The sequence below is a fragment of the Cygnus atratus genome, chromosome 2, assembly GCF_013377495.2.
Source record: "Cygnus atratus isolate AKBS03 ecotype Queensland, Australia chromosome 2, CAtr_DNAZoo_HiC_assembly, whole genome shotgun sequence".
Classification (NCBI taxonomy): domain Eukaryota; kingdom Metazoa; phylum Chordata; class Aves; order Anseriformes; family Anatidae; genus Cygnus; species Cygnus atratus.
The window spans coordinates 152,813,091-152,828,089 of NC_066363.1; the positions used below are offsets into that span (position 1 = coordinate 152,813,091).

At 43.6% G+C, this 14,999-nt stretch overlaps 1 protein-coding gene across 4 annotated transcripts in view; it reads right to left on the bottom strand.

The window, feature by feature from the left end:
• The window catches only part of ST3GAL1 (ST3 beta-galactoside alpha-2,3-sialyltransferase 1), a 76,299-nt gene that overhangs the window by 43,636 nt on the left and 17,664 nt on the right, over positions 1 to 14,999 (bottom strand). Inside the window, exons 1-3 of one of the 4 annotated variants that reach the window (XM_035561672.2) lie at positions 9,492 to 9,706; positions 4,034 to 4,178; positions 2,462 to 2,499 (exon numbers count right to left, since the gene is read on the bottom strand). The exons of 1 other annotated variant lie outside the window; for it this stretch is intronic. The gene's annotated coding sequence lies outside the window, so the exon portion shown is untranslated. Of the gene's footprint in view, positions 1 to 2,461; positions 2,500 to 4,033; positions 4,179 to 9,491; positions 9,922 to 14,999 lie in introns of those variants that run through there. 2 more of the 4 variants (XM_050708467.1, XM_035561673.2) reach the window with 2 other exon arrangements.

Below are 14,999 nucleotides of genomic sequence, written 5' to 3' on the forward strand. Positions count from 1 at the left end.
CCTGGTTCAAAGTCCAAAGTCAACACAAAAGCTTCTAGCAGCGTGGGCCATGATCTGGCATCAATTATCATGCTGCAATATAGAATCAAAAGTAGAATGATAAATACTGAGTCCTGCCCTTCCCCACGTTTCCCTGTATAAGAGGAAAAAAAATAAATCCGTAACACTCAGTATGACTGCCTGCTTGGATTTGAAAGCTAACAGTAAGTAGTACATCCGTTTTTTAGTTATTAACATAACTAAGCTTATTGAATAATGCCTCTTTATTTTTGGAAAGAAGCCCTTTCTACCTGTCCCAGCAGCACATTACTGAGTTGGCAGGATCCAGGAGCTTTTGAGTGAACAGGGGAATTTCTTCCTACCACAATCAGTTATCAAACGTTTTCTTCTGAAAGTCTGGGTCACCAACTACCCAACTTGTTGAAAGAAAAGCCCTTTTATATTCCCCTTGACCAGCTTCACGTTAGCTTCCATTTCATTTGGCTGTGCACTCCTGCACTCTGCCCATTCTGCTCCCTGGAGCTGGAGGCTTGATCCTGGTTCGTGCAGAGGACAAACCCACCAGAATACCTTGGTTCAGCTCAGGCACATACAGGAGCTTGACCCCCAGAACACCTCATCCCTGCACCACCAAACGATGAGAAGCAGCCACCGAGAACTTCTTGCTGAGTAGTGGTGGATTCTCTCTGCTACTCCGTGCTGCGCCTCGAGTAATAGGAAAGTCTGGTGGTATAGTCTGAATAGCCAGTCCCACCGTGCCTGTCATCCAGTGTTTATATTCCTCAGCTCAAGCCTCATAAAAAGCCCAAGCACTGGTCTTTGAACAGCAAATAAACATTTCAGAATTTACTCTTGCTTTCATGCAACGCTATCAATCACATACAATATATATTTTACAATTCCTCCCTTTGATTTAACTTTATCATAGTACAAAGAGCACAGAGATGAAGCAACATGGGGGGGGAGAAACCACATCAGCGTGTACCAGAATATGAACAAGGAGAAGATTCTAGAGTTTAGGGTGTGTATCTCTGAATGGGGTTCTCAAGTTTTTTATGGAGGCGAGCACAGCCCCTGCTCCATGCCTTGGGATGTCTTAGCCCTGCTGTGCTCACAACCCTGGTAGAAAGAAAAAGGGCTGAACACATTAAGCTTTCTGCCTCTGCCTAGTCTAGAGATGTCCTAGCAGGGAGAATCAACAGCGAAGGAATGCATTAGCACAACAAATAAGGCACTAGCTGGCACTTTAAGTGGCTCCTAATGTCCCTCCACAAAAGTGCAATGTGCTGTCATCACGACAAGGGATGCAACAGATGCCTTTATCTCTAATTGCACTGAAGAGTTACCTATCTCAGTGCAGGCTCTGCCCAAAGGCAAGACCAATCTCAATCCCTCCTGAGGCAAGTGCTAGTCCAAGATGTCCTTTTTTTCTGTGCACTGAAAAATGTTTCTAGCTCGTAAATTCATGGCACAGGTTCAAAATGTCTCCCAGAAGCTCTTTCAGCCACAGCCACAAATATGGTTTCACTCTTCAAATGCTGCATTGGCAGTAAAATCAAAGCTTCTCCACTGCTTGGCCGTTACAGTTTGGAAACAAATTTTTTTGGCTCAGATCTCCCCAGTCAACCTAATCCCTGCAAGCCATCAATCACGTCTGACTATTTAAGATGAAGGCATAAATCTGAATGTATTGCTGGTCTACAGAGGAGTAACCCCTTAGTTTTGGTGCTCTTGTGAGCTTCTTCTCAAAGGTGAATTCCTCTGGGTAACCCATTTAGACAGAACAGTTCTCTCTCCTGGCCTGCTACTGAACTGCCTAGGATACAGCATTTAAATGCAAGAAGGCAAAACAATCGTATTGACTGTCCTTTGTCTGCGTTTATTTAATTCTGTAAAGCAAACAGTTTGTGTGAAACGCTTCTCGTAATAAAATCGTATTGCACATTTGCTTATAGAGGGTCACCAGGGACAGCAAATGCGCCTGTACTCAGCAATAAATGTTGGATTTCAGGTTGCACAGCAATTATTCAAAATGAGAGAGACTATTGCATCCAAGACTGCTGCCCTTTAGGACTCAGCCTGTCAAGTTGCATTGCTCTGTACTTTTTATCCAAGTGGATTTCATCTCCACCCTGTTATTGCTGGGTGCTATTCAAGCTTTTAAGTCCAAGCTGCACAGAGCTGGAAAAAGCAGCATTTGACTTCTGGACTGCCCATTCTTTGTTAAAATAAGCTTTTTTTTTTTTAATTATTATTATTATTTATCAATATGCCTTACCCTATTAAAGGAGTAATACTTGAAATGCATGGATGGTTATTCTGAGAGGGCAGAGAACCAGAGATTTCAGTTTAATCACCCCTAAAATTGTATCTTCCCTAGCTTTAAAAATTCTGCAGCATTAGTCATCAAGGGGAAGTTACATTGCTACCATATATTTATTTCTTTGTTTTATGTACTTACTTTGGACATTTATCAGGAATCTGGTATTTCTTTCTCTTCTGAAATTAAACAAGGAATCATTAATATATATTACATGTGTATCTCCCCGCAGATCCTTTCTCGACATTTATTACCTATCCAGCTTTGCACTTGATACACTTGTACATATTGCTCACCAAAAACAAATATAACAAAATTCCACAGAGCTTAAGTGCATGTAGAGATGCGTGCCACTTCCCCTTCAAGATTTAATCAATGCACTGCCACCTCAGCCCTGACCAGATGATCAGTCAACACAGCTCTGAGTAATATCTTGGAAAGTCTGAGCCCACAGACAATTACAGACCACTTAATCACAAAATTTAATCAAAATAATAATTAGGCGATTCATCCTGTTTAATGCACAAGGATGTGAGCCTTCCAGCTCCCACTGCCAGATCGGAACTGAACACATGAATGGGGAAAGAATCAGTGAAGTCAACAGACTATATCCTTGATGACAAAGGAAATGCTAAACTCAAACGCCTTGGCAAATCCTTTGTGCCAGCCAAAAACCCGGTCCTACAAGCTTCTTCCAAAGCTTTATTTCTTCAGGAGAGCAACATATTATTTTTAGTCAACCAGGCTTGAGAGATAAAGCTCAGGGTCCTGGCCCAGTAGATGCTATACTGATGCTTAGTAAGCACTTCTTGCTCAGATAAACCTTGCCCTGCAGAATGCTCAAGGATGGAAAGGAAAAGTTCCATAAAGTGACTTTTTGAAGGTCAAAATGAAGAATACTAATTTGCCAGCTGACTGTCAGTCATCTTAGCCACTGCACTACACTGTCTGTTGGGTCAGCTTTGTAGGTCTAGGCAATGAGTTACATAGTCTGTAGTTAACACATTTTTTAAAGAACGTTGTATTTTTAAAGAATGTTGTATTTACTGTAAGCTAAGCAAAGTCACTTTCTGGGATGGATGCTCGTAGGAGGATTTTTCCACATTTTTCGCCTGCTCCAAAGTGCTGTGTGGGTCTCCTTGTTAGAGCCAAATGACATCCACACATCACTGAGCTGGAGAAACAGTGGTGGTACTAATGCATCTGTAAACATTAAAAAGCCCAGAAACACAAACTCTTGGAAAAAGAGCAGAGGAGTGTAGAAAATGGATTAGATGCCCCAATAGGTCACTTCCACCTCTAAATTCTACAAACCTTCTGAGTTAAAAATAAGGTGAAAAGTAGATTTTTTTTCTTTAAAGCAGTGCTGCTTTATAGGCTGAGAGGGGCACACTAGCTAGAGGTCACAAGTAGCTATATACACTCTGTCTGGGTAGAGGGAATGCGTCTGGGACAGGATGCTAAAAACTACTTTGTCCTCAGAGCAAGGATAGGCTTGTTTTAAAGATCTGTTGAACAGCTTTATTTATATTATATTTATATTTATTTATAGTATATTTATAGTCACAGTGGTCTGAAATTAGATGTAAATCATTTGAAACTATACACTAATACTAGCTGCTACCGACTCTTCTGGCTGTGCATGGTTTGCTGTGAAAAGGGGCAGAAAAGCCTAGGCAAGGTGCATGCCTTCATCAAACACCTTCATCTCACCTCTCTCCCTGCGGCCAGTTCAAACCAACGGGGGATATGGGCTAACATTTTCCTTCTGCGAAGTGAGTAGCTTCTCATAGGAGCCAGCATAAAATGAACTCTACAGATGGGTGGGGAAGAGAGATCCTTTCTCAAACACACAGGGCTACAAAAAAAATAAAGAAAATGTAGAGCTGAATAATGGTAACATTTCAATCTTCACAGCCTCTGTTAGCTGTGATGAATCCCTTTTGTAAATCCAGCATCTTGAGCTGCAAATGCTTATCAAGAGTGTTATTATCAGTCATTGTGAGTCTGCAAACAAAAATTCCCACTGTATTTTAATGGCTGCTGGCCACATCCATCAAAAAGAGAACTCTAACAGACATACAGTTATCATTGTTCAAATTTTAATGAATATATGGCATTCCCATTTATTAAAGTGACATTCAGACAGTTTCAGTCAAAGCTACCTTTTCATAAATGTTATTAGCTACAAATGTGCCTTTAAGAAAATATTACACTGTGCAAAAATAAAGTGTTGTACTCATAATCAAAGGAAAATGAATGGAAAGAACTAAAATCCACAGTGATACAGCCTAAACTCCCTATTCACGCAAAAACCTTTTTGATTTTAATGGGAGCTTTCTCAGAGCCTGCAGAGGAACGCAGGCTCAGGCCTGTTGGGCACACACAAAGGCACAAGAAACACCTTCTCCAAACTATTTTGGCTCACACGCAGACTTGTGTATGGTTACTTGAGTCAGGATAGGTCTATCTGTGGTCATTTTGACCACAACTCAATAATGCTTCCTGCAAATCCGATATACATGACCCTCTGGACAGCTTTACATTCATTATCCAACTGTTTGGACCACGTGCTTTGGAAAACACTCTGTAAATTAGTGTTTGGAGGGCTGAGTGGGATTCGATGCAGCTAAGGCTCTGATTTTCTCACTAACGCTTGTATTTTTGATAAACTTCTGCGCTGAGGTATCTGAAGTTAGGTACTCAGAAGAGAAACATGCTAAATCTAGTCAGGTTGCAAATGCTGGCCCCAGACTGCTTGCTATCCAAGCCAGCCAGCAGCTATTTATTTTCCCTAAATTAATCCCAGCTCAGTGAGACACTTAAGCACACATCTAACTTTATAAAGACAGAGTGGGTTTTCCACTCACTTAAATTATGCAGATGCAAATGCTCTGCTGAATCAGGTCTATAAAAATCCAATAGCAGTCAGTAATAAATATCGTGCCATGCAAGAGTCATCTCTGCTCTGCAGTCACAGTCTGCAACCTGTAATGATGGTGCTGTGGGGTTGCCTCTGCTTCCCTGCATCCTCCTCTGTTCCCTGGTTGTGCAGAGACAAGCTGAGAGCCTCACACACTCCTCCTCCCCTCCCTGTCTGGGAATAAGATGTGTCTCGATATAGAAGGCATCTATTATGCAAGATTTATCTTGTGTTTCCCTGCCCTGCTCTTCTAACCATGCATTTGAGATTGAGGTGGTGGTGTCAGTGCCTCAGCTGGGTGTCTGAAGCTGGAGGGGCAGAAGCAGAGGTGGTTTATTTGCCAAAGCAGAAGGTTTTTCTTCTGCAGCAACCTGGTGTTAAATTGGCTTTATTTCAACTAGGACAAATGAGCAAACCTCAGGATAAACGTAAATGATACCTCCCTGGAGCTGGGATCCTGCCTCTACTAGCAGTATATATGCTGCATGCTGAAGAAGGTGAAAGCGGTCCCTGCTAAGCCTGGTCAGCTCTGATAGACTCTGCTGCAGGAAAAGGTCAGAGTTAAAACCAACAAAAAGAGACTAAGATGGATGCCTGAGTGCAAACTTGCATGTCTGATACCCTCTGCTTAGCAGCACTCTTCCCACGCTGCCACCTAAACTCTGCAGGGACTTTGCCTTAAAGGAGAACAATATAAAATAATAATAATAATAATAATAATAATAATAATAATAATAATAATAACAACAACAACAGGCCCCCAGAGGAGCTCAGAATGACGTCCCTGAACACTGCCTCTGGACAGGACTGAACATTTAGCATCTGTCATCGCTGCACACAGCAGACACCTGAAAAACAGGCATTGATCAGACCTTGGGGTCTCAGCATTGCCAATGTTGTGCCTAACACGTGTGGACAAGACAGGCTTTAGCAGAAAAGTCAACCACAGGCATCAGTTTTGTTGAGAGGAGACTGAGGGACCACCACCGAGTGTTCAGACAGGACACGCAAGTTACATCTCCTCTTCCACCTGGGAGGATCTCCATCGCGGTATCTCACCTGCTGGATTAATAATCTGTGCCCCAAATGAAAATAGCCAGATCTGCTTGTCAGGTTTTGTCTTGGTGGGATGTAGCTCTTGGGGGTACCTTTGGATGAAGGTTCAAGGGGCAGGATGTGGAGCACAGGAAAGGTGGCCTCTGCGTAGGCTTCAATGAAGCCTTTAAAAAGGCATGAATTCATGCACATACAGGTCCTTTAGAGGATCTGGCCCTGGGTGATAAATGATATATATGTGATAGCTACTGGCTGAAGGAAAAAAAATCAGAAAATAACCCGCTAACATTAACTGATTTAATAGCTTTAGGAGATGCACCATCAGCATCCAAAAGAAAGACTGGGAGATGGAGAGCTACTCTGGAGCAGAGCACAGTTTTATCAGAGTAAACCTGGATCAGTTCAGTCTTTTTTGGTGCATATTCATCCCAGAGAAACACATTGGTTTCTCTATGCATCAATAATGAATTTTTTCCTACGCTCTGGGTAGGCCCTTCACAGATACCCACCATTTGATCCTGCGGGTTTGACTTGGTAAAGAAGTTGCAGTGGGAGGTTGTTATCCTCTGGCATGGGTGGAATCTGTCAATTCTGTCATTTTAAAAGGCTATCATGAGAAGGCATCTCACCCAGGCTGCAAGATGAAGCATCTTAATCTTGAAACTCTTCTGTTCTGCAGGATTATTTCCATGCAGGCGGAGTTAAGAAGCCCTCTCTCCATTCCTGCTCCTTAGGTAGAGTCAAAATGATCTCTAAATCATGAATTTACAAGCGAGGTAATTTCTCAGTGCCTTCGCTTTCAATTTCTCATGACATAAAAACTAAAATTAAAGCATTATTAGGGGATAAGGGTCAGCCGTACAGCCAGCCAACTGGCTGGCAATGAACCCACCTGGAACAAAGAGATCCCAAAATAAACTTTTTTAACGAGGAGGATGGAGAAAAGCCAAGCAGAAGTTGCAGAGGACACCTTATTAAAGAAATTGATAAGCCTAAGTCAGGTCAATCTGTTTAAGTAACTCAATGGCTTCAGTCGGATAGGAATAGATCTGTTTAATTTGCCTTTGGAAGAGGAGCAGCGCAGAGGAGGAGCCCTTGCGGGGAGCCATAAGCTCCCCATAAAAGTTGGTCATTGTGTGGGGAGTCATGCCTGTGGTTTACTCCCTTGGAGGATGGATATCTCACACCAAGTGAGCCGAGGAAGCTGCAGGCAGCTCTGTAGTATGCACTGATACCGTGGGACCTTTCCCGCTCAGCCACACAGCCTGACCCGCGGGCTCAGGACCGACCGAAAATGCCCATGAGGCAAGCACAAAAAATAAAACTGAAGATGCGAGCCAGACTGCTTTCTCTTTACACCTTTGCAGCACTCGGAGAGGTTCAGCAGGAGCAAGCGAGCTGACACTCTGTAGGAACAAAAGCTCAAAATATGCTTCTCGTTTTCAAAGTCCAGCCCAGGGGCCCTGAGTGGGAAAATAAATTCTCGCAGTGCAGAAAGGCCACACGGCGAACTGCCTGGCCTCTGTCAGGATGTCCTCTCTGTTATCGTCTACCCGCGCTGACGGTGGGGTTGTCACTATCTGAGAATTTCCGTAATGCTGAGCACAGCACAGCCACCAGCCTGGGGACTGCCAGCAGCCAACAGCATCCTACTAATGACTGCTGCTCACCGGGCAATGGATCAGCAGTAATTAGCAAACCGCTGCCAAGCTCAGAGACCTCGTTTGCAGGTAGCGGGGTGACCCTACTGATCCAACTTTGGGGCTTACTTCTTCACTGAGCAGAAAAACAACGTCTTTAAGTAATTGCACGGTTTGGTAATAGGTAAACAAGAACTTTGCTTTAAAAATACATATATAAAATAAGCCCAGCGCTGGTTTTATGAGACAGATCTCAGCAGCAACCCAATAGGAGGTTTTGTCATGCTTGGACTTAATCTACCTTTTAGAGATGATGTATAATAAATTATCATAATGATTAAGAGCCAAACACAGCATAAATGGAGTCCCTGTCACCCAGGCTTCAAGCAAACATTAAGCTTTATGATGTATGAGCATACATAGTAATGAATAAGTACGTCTCTCACAGGCTTTTCTTCCTCGCAGGCATACTCAGAGAGGTTTGGTACATGTCAGCAGCCCCAACCGTTAAATACCCCTCAGTCAGGCCTCAGAAATTGTGAGGTTTTGAATTCTTTGAATAGAGCTTCTGATCTTAGCATTAGGAATCCCAACGCCTCTCCTATCCTGCTGATAAGAAAGACAGAAAATGACTTTTAAAGCGCAGGGAGAGCATCTCACCGCCCAACCCAACCTGAAAAGGTGGCGGTGTTTTGGTGCAACACTGCAACCATGGCACCATTTATCTCATCACTACAGCAACAGACCACACAATTAAAACCTGCAGCTCCGAAGTCAAAGCAAAACCCATTTATCTGGAACCGAGCAGACCGCGTTGTACCCAGAGAACAGGCACTGCATGCCAAGTGAAGACTCTCCTGATTTTCATGAAGGGGCCATGCCACTTCTTCACGTCATTTTCTGGGGTTCCCAGCCACTTTGTCCTACACCAGCATCGCCTGCCCTACCCAGGCACAACAAGGACCCTCAGCACCCCACCGCCTACACAAGCGCCATCCCCTTTGGGATGAAAGGGGGCAAACCAAAGAGCTGCACAGGTTGGAGGGAAGAGGATATTTTAGTCATGGTTTCGGCTAGATGACTACTATAGATCATTAAGCTGTTCTCCTCTGGCTGGATTTATTGTTGACTCAACAAAAGAAAGCGCAGACGGCTGAGTACCTGCCAAGCCTGAGCAGAGCGGTTGCGCCAAATGAAAAAAATAAAAAAGTCAATGCACAGTCAGAAGGAAGCCATAGACACTTGTTTTCTCTTACACCTGCAAAACCTAAACTAACTTCCCTCTTCACATAATGGAAAGCCTGCAAACGCAGAGCCGAGGGAAAAACCACCCCTCACACTAGCGATACTGAAAGCAGATGTTCAAAAATTCCATCCCCGTTCCAAACTTCGCCAAGTTTAACATGTTTTGATTCACCTCCTCCTAATGACTTGCAGTTCCTCTTCCAGGGGACGTAAAGGGTAAAGCAATGAGAAAGGAAAAGGCAAACCTGATGAATTCCCCCTGTCCTGAGAAGCCAGCTCTGAGGCGGTGGAGGCAGCAGCTGCTCACCTGGGCAGAAATTGGAGGAATTGCTTGCATTGCAGGAGTGGAGAGAGATGGGTGATGCGGGTCTGCAGAGCCCGTGATAGTCAAATGACTTCTTTTTTCAGGGCTTTGTGCCAGAATGAAGCAGAATGAAACGGAGATAATCCGCTAAAAGAATTCCCCATAGAGCACAGGAACGGCCAGATGCTTCCTGTGCTTGAGATTTCAGGGCGGGAAGGCTACAGAGCAGGGCACGGGTTCGACATGGTCATCGACAGCAGGCCAGAAAAAAAAAAAAGAAAAAAAAAGAAAGGACAATATGAAAGCAGAACTACAGGCCAAGTGCTTTGTGCTGGGAAGTCGTCACTCCCTGGGGTCTGGCATTGAGAAACAGCAGCGGCCAGAGGACCGGAGAGCCAACCAAGTGCAAAGCCACATGCAGGCAGACAGCAGTTTGGGGACTGAGAGAAACCAGATACTTATGAATGGCTCGGCACGAGCCTCAGAAATACGTAAAGTATCACCCAGAAACACACTTCACATTTGCAGCAAGCCAAAATGCCAATGGATTTGCTGTAAAAGCTACCAGAATAAGAAATAATAACAATAATTAAAAAACAGCCAGCTAAAATGTCATACAGTAATTTTTATTTGTTTATTTTTCTGGAAGCATCTGTATTTTGAAAGTCTCCTGATCATCCACCTCAGTCATTTTAGACCTCAAAAGAACTGCCTGCAACTTAGGGTTTATTTTTTGTTTTTGTTTCTTTTTACATACTGCCTTAAACGTCTCAAATTAAGTAATTAAGCAAATAGTGCCTTTAGCAGACGTTCAGACTTTTTGTGGTCAGACTTTCCAGTTACATCATGTACTCTTTAGCCACAGCTTTCCTTGCCTCCAAGTATTTCAGTGTCTCAGAGGATTTTCAGATCACATCATATCTAAGGCTATAGCTGTCTGGCTCATCACAAATATTCCAAACATTACGAGCTGAACACACAGAGAGACACAGAGCGGAGCTTCGAGCAGCAGAGGTGTGATACAGAATTACAATCCAAAATCTCTGTAAGAAACATGTTTTCACACCCCACAGCTGCATTCGCAAGCCACTGGTCCTTTAAATTCTCTACAGAATGACCAATATTCTTAGCTTTATTCTGTTACATATTTAGGTATCAGCAGAGAGCAGAAATGACATATCTTTACTAAAGAAATTTCACTTCTGCATCCCCCCATCCCTTCTTGAGAAAAGCCAATAAAAGTGTTTTTTTGCAATGACAGTGAATTTGCGTAACAGCAATGGGGCTATCAAATTAAAGGCAAACCTGTTATAATAACAAGGGTGACTTGCATACCCAGCAGAGGTATCCCACTGAGAAAAGAGCTCATGAATGCTCTTCTATAGAACACCAAACAAAAGCATCTGAGTGGTGTGAACAAAGGGAAATTGCTGCAGAAATTACAAATAATCAGATATTGGTGCAGGAGAAATTCAGTCCCTGGGTTATCATCAGCAATTGGTGCTTCAGAAGATCAGTAGAAAGCTGTGAAAGGCTCTTTAATATAGGAAAAGGCATCTCCTCAACCTTCTGGAGGCAGCAATACAGCCTAGAGCATGAGATGCAGCATCTGTCATATCAGATACCCTGTTTTTCATGCTTACTCAAAACCATACTGCAGCAGCAAGTTTCAGGGTCAGCTAGACGTTGACAAAGCAGCACCAGCTCACTGGTGTTTAAACACTGCTATTCTTTCACTTCTGAAAGAAAAAATAAAAATGCAAACATCTTCCCCATGGCAGAGGGCTGACAGCATCTTTTCAAGCAGGGCACAAGACCAAATAGTAAATACTCAGGGAAGTTGTTTTCTCGTGTGTGAAGCAAACACCTTCCAAAAGGCTTAATGCATGGCACTTGTGGGTGCAATCAGGTCAGTCTGGACCTCTCATCTCTAAGAGGACACGTCTACAAGTGGGTGTCAGGCAAGGGAAAGACACCAGCTGGGTCAATTTCCTGCTGTGTCACACGTTTAAGCATGGTTCATTATTAGGGCTTTCACTCTGTTTACGTGAGTGGGGCTCACTCACTTGTGCAGTGGTGTCGGCAGGGCAGCTCCGAGCCAGTGAGCCCAGTGATATCCCACCCCCAAAGGAAGAGGAGCAGAACCTAATGAAGCTTCCACACCTCTTCCACATTCACCTGCAAGGAACAACACTCATGCGATGGATGGTTTTTTCAACAGATAACACTGACACCAAAATATTTATTTATTTTTCTTTAAAGGGCATGAAAGCAGCAGGAAGGCACAGCTTTCAGTCAGGTGCAGACAACTCAATCCTCTTTGGGCTCCAAACTTCCTGTCGGCCTACCCGACAGGCACAGCCTTCGGGCTTCAATTCTCCACAGAACGAGAAAACCCCAAAAGCAAACGTTAAAGCCCTTGGTGTAGATGCCCCGGGTACTGCCCTAGTGCACATACACCCATAGCAGAGAGGTGAATAGGCTCTCAATCCCATGTTAGCACCCACCTGATCTAACATCACACCTCAACACCTGAGCAAGTCATCAACAGAGAGAATTTAACCATCAATAGAGAGAATTCTTACAGCCTCTTTTTGGGTCGTTTCCTCCACAGTGAGATGAATCAGATGCTGAAGTACCTACTTCTCTCTGCATCCTACAGAAGGAGACCTTACAACCAGCTCTGACAGCAGTGCATAGGTTACAGATGCTTGCACTTGGTCGGTTGCATCCCACGCTCGTCTCCTTTGCTCTAAACAAGGTCCCAGGACAGGAAAACGCTCTCTGCCCCAAAAGGAGCGTGAACTGCCTCCCCTGCCATGCCTGCACTCCACACTCTACCTTTCATTCTGTAAGGCAAGCGGTTTTCTCCTAATTAAAAGAAACCGAAGTGCTCTTGAAAGAAAATGAAGCGCCAATTCCCTCGGCGATGCGGGCAAACGTACTTCTTTCTGCAAGGTCGTTTTTAAATTATTGGGTCGCAGCAGCGTATTTTTCACAGTATTGATTCTGCCAATAGTGCTGTCACCAGCAATATTGGGGTGGGGAGATGCAGCAGGCGCCTCACCCGTTAGAGCTGCATGTGTGCGCTGCCTGCTAGGCCCTGAGAGATGCAGAAACCCTGCCAACCTGGTTACGGGCCCTGAAAACACCTTCCACAATCACCACCCATCCATCCCCAAAGGTTGACACCTTTGCAGCTACTCTGGGCCTGGCAGCCCTCCAAACTATGATCCCACAGGGATTTGCAGCTGGACTGATCCATCCCTGTACCCATGCACCACCCTTCACTGCTCAAGGGCCAGCTTGGCTGGATTTCACCTCTGCTTTTACAGGCAGGCAGCCAGCAGCATCCCATATTTATACCCCCTCCAAGGACGCTCATCCTCTTTGCCAGGCAGCTCCTCCAGTGCCACCAAATCCTGCTGAGGGAAACCTACTTTCATCACACTGCCAGCTACCTGCTGCTGCTTGCCACCATGTCTGCTACCTATCAAGAGTTATTAATGAACCATATTCGCTCTTGTCATCTAGTATAGTAAGGTTTACAAGGGTATAGCTTACAAAACCAAAATCATTTAACTGAGATTCCCATATATTGAGAGCTCATGTACCACAAAATACCTATCTGTCTAAAGATTTTTATTTTATAAACAGGTGTATTTACAATCAAGTCTTAAGCTCTCTTTTCCCCATCCAAAGCCAGTAGAATTTCTAGAAATATTACTCTGGCACATTTTAACATCTCTTCTGTCATGTCTGCACAATATGGGATATGGAGAATCCCTAAAGAGAGAAAAAAGAACTCAGTGTTATTTATGCTACCCGAGTCTTTGTATACTGCAAATTCAAAGGTTCTTCACTACTTTAAACTTTTAGCATCTGTGACTTCCCCGTGGAATAAACCATCTGCACTTCAGCTCTTCAATAGTAGATGACTAAGGACTGTCAATACTTCAGTAAAGCGTGTAGACCCATCCAGCTCTATTCCAAAAATGTTGAGTGTGACAGCATATTTTAAAAAGTGATAGAAAGAAACACTAATTAAAACCAGGTTAGCTCTGAAAAATGTAGAAAGTGACAATTTCAGTCTAGAGCTGGACCACAGCAGACAAAGCAGAATTTCCCAGATCTTCTATGTCAGATATAGAAACAAATCCCTGTCTTTAAGCCAGTGTCCTATCTAAAATCTATCCCATTTCTCTTACTGTAAAAATGATCAGTCTCTATATAACGAATCTCTACAAACCCTTTCAAATGCTGGAATCAGATTGTATCATAGGCTTCCGTTGAAACGAAGTTAAAGTAAATGTTATCTTGTTTCCCTGAGTCTGTAGGTCACCAATGCTCAACCCATGGCTACAACGTAGTTAAGAGTATGCTCAGATCAACATTGGCATTGAAACCCATCTTTCTGAAGCAGCGGCTATATCAGGGGTGCAGGTAGAAAGGCCGAGCGTTACCAGATTTTGTTGGAAAGCGCAGTTCAGAGGTGAGCAACTCAGGCTTGTATCAGCAGAATGGGTTACAGACATATTCTGGGTATGTCATAGATAACAGACTTCAGTTAACCAGAAGCGTATTTTTGCTTGATTGAGGATGGGTAGCCAAATAGTCAGTATATTTATCTACCTTGTACAGAGGAAATCCACACTCAGTTTGCCCAAGTGTTCTCTATAAACCTGCCTCTATTTTTCTTTCCCCTATGTTAGAAGTTAGGTGCTTCTATATTTCTTGTTTTAGTCTAGGTCCTCATAACATAGACCTTTTTTTATTAGTTTTTATTATTCCCACCTATGACATAGCTCCCTTTCCCCTCAAACTTACCAATGTACTTACCCAGTACATTGTCACTGCAGGGGAAAGAGAACAGAGAAGAAGACACGAAGCCACAAGGTTTTAACCTAAAGTTTATTCCTTTTTGGCTGTTTGAGGCTGCGTGAAGCATGAATTCACTGCTGCTGTTTAAAAAAGAAACTCCCCAGTTACCCCAGTGACTCAGCTCCTGTGGAGGGACAGTTGGCTTGTCCATCACGTGCCAGCACACCACTTGCCCGTGCTTACAGCAAGAACTTGATTCCTGCAGTATATCCTGCCACGGATCGCATGGCTTTGAGGAAATCACAATAAAAACCTGAAAAACCTGGGAATTAAAAACCAATGCTCCCCTTTCTAACAGGTTCTTCCTGTACAGACTTGTTAAAGTTCAAATACTGAAGCTGGGATTTTAAACCCATGCGCACTTTTCTGGTCTATTTCACCCAGTCATTAGCAGCATTAAATCAGGGCAGAATATCTGCTAGGAAATGTAGTCATCTAGTACCAGGAAAATGCACTAGCATGTCTGTTTGATGTTCTGAGAGGGTCTGGTACTCCAAGACAGAAGATACCAGAGCTTTTCAAGTTCTGCTCATTATTTGCTTTGCAGTGACACAGGAAACAGTAAGGGCTTTAATCTGTAAATAATCTTTCCTTCAGGGATCTGGGAAAGATCTACAGGACATAGCAATT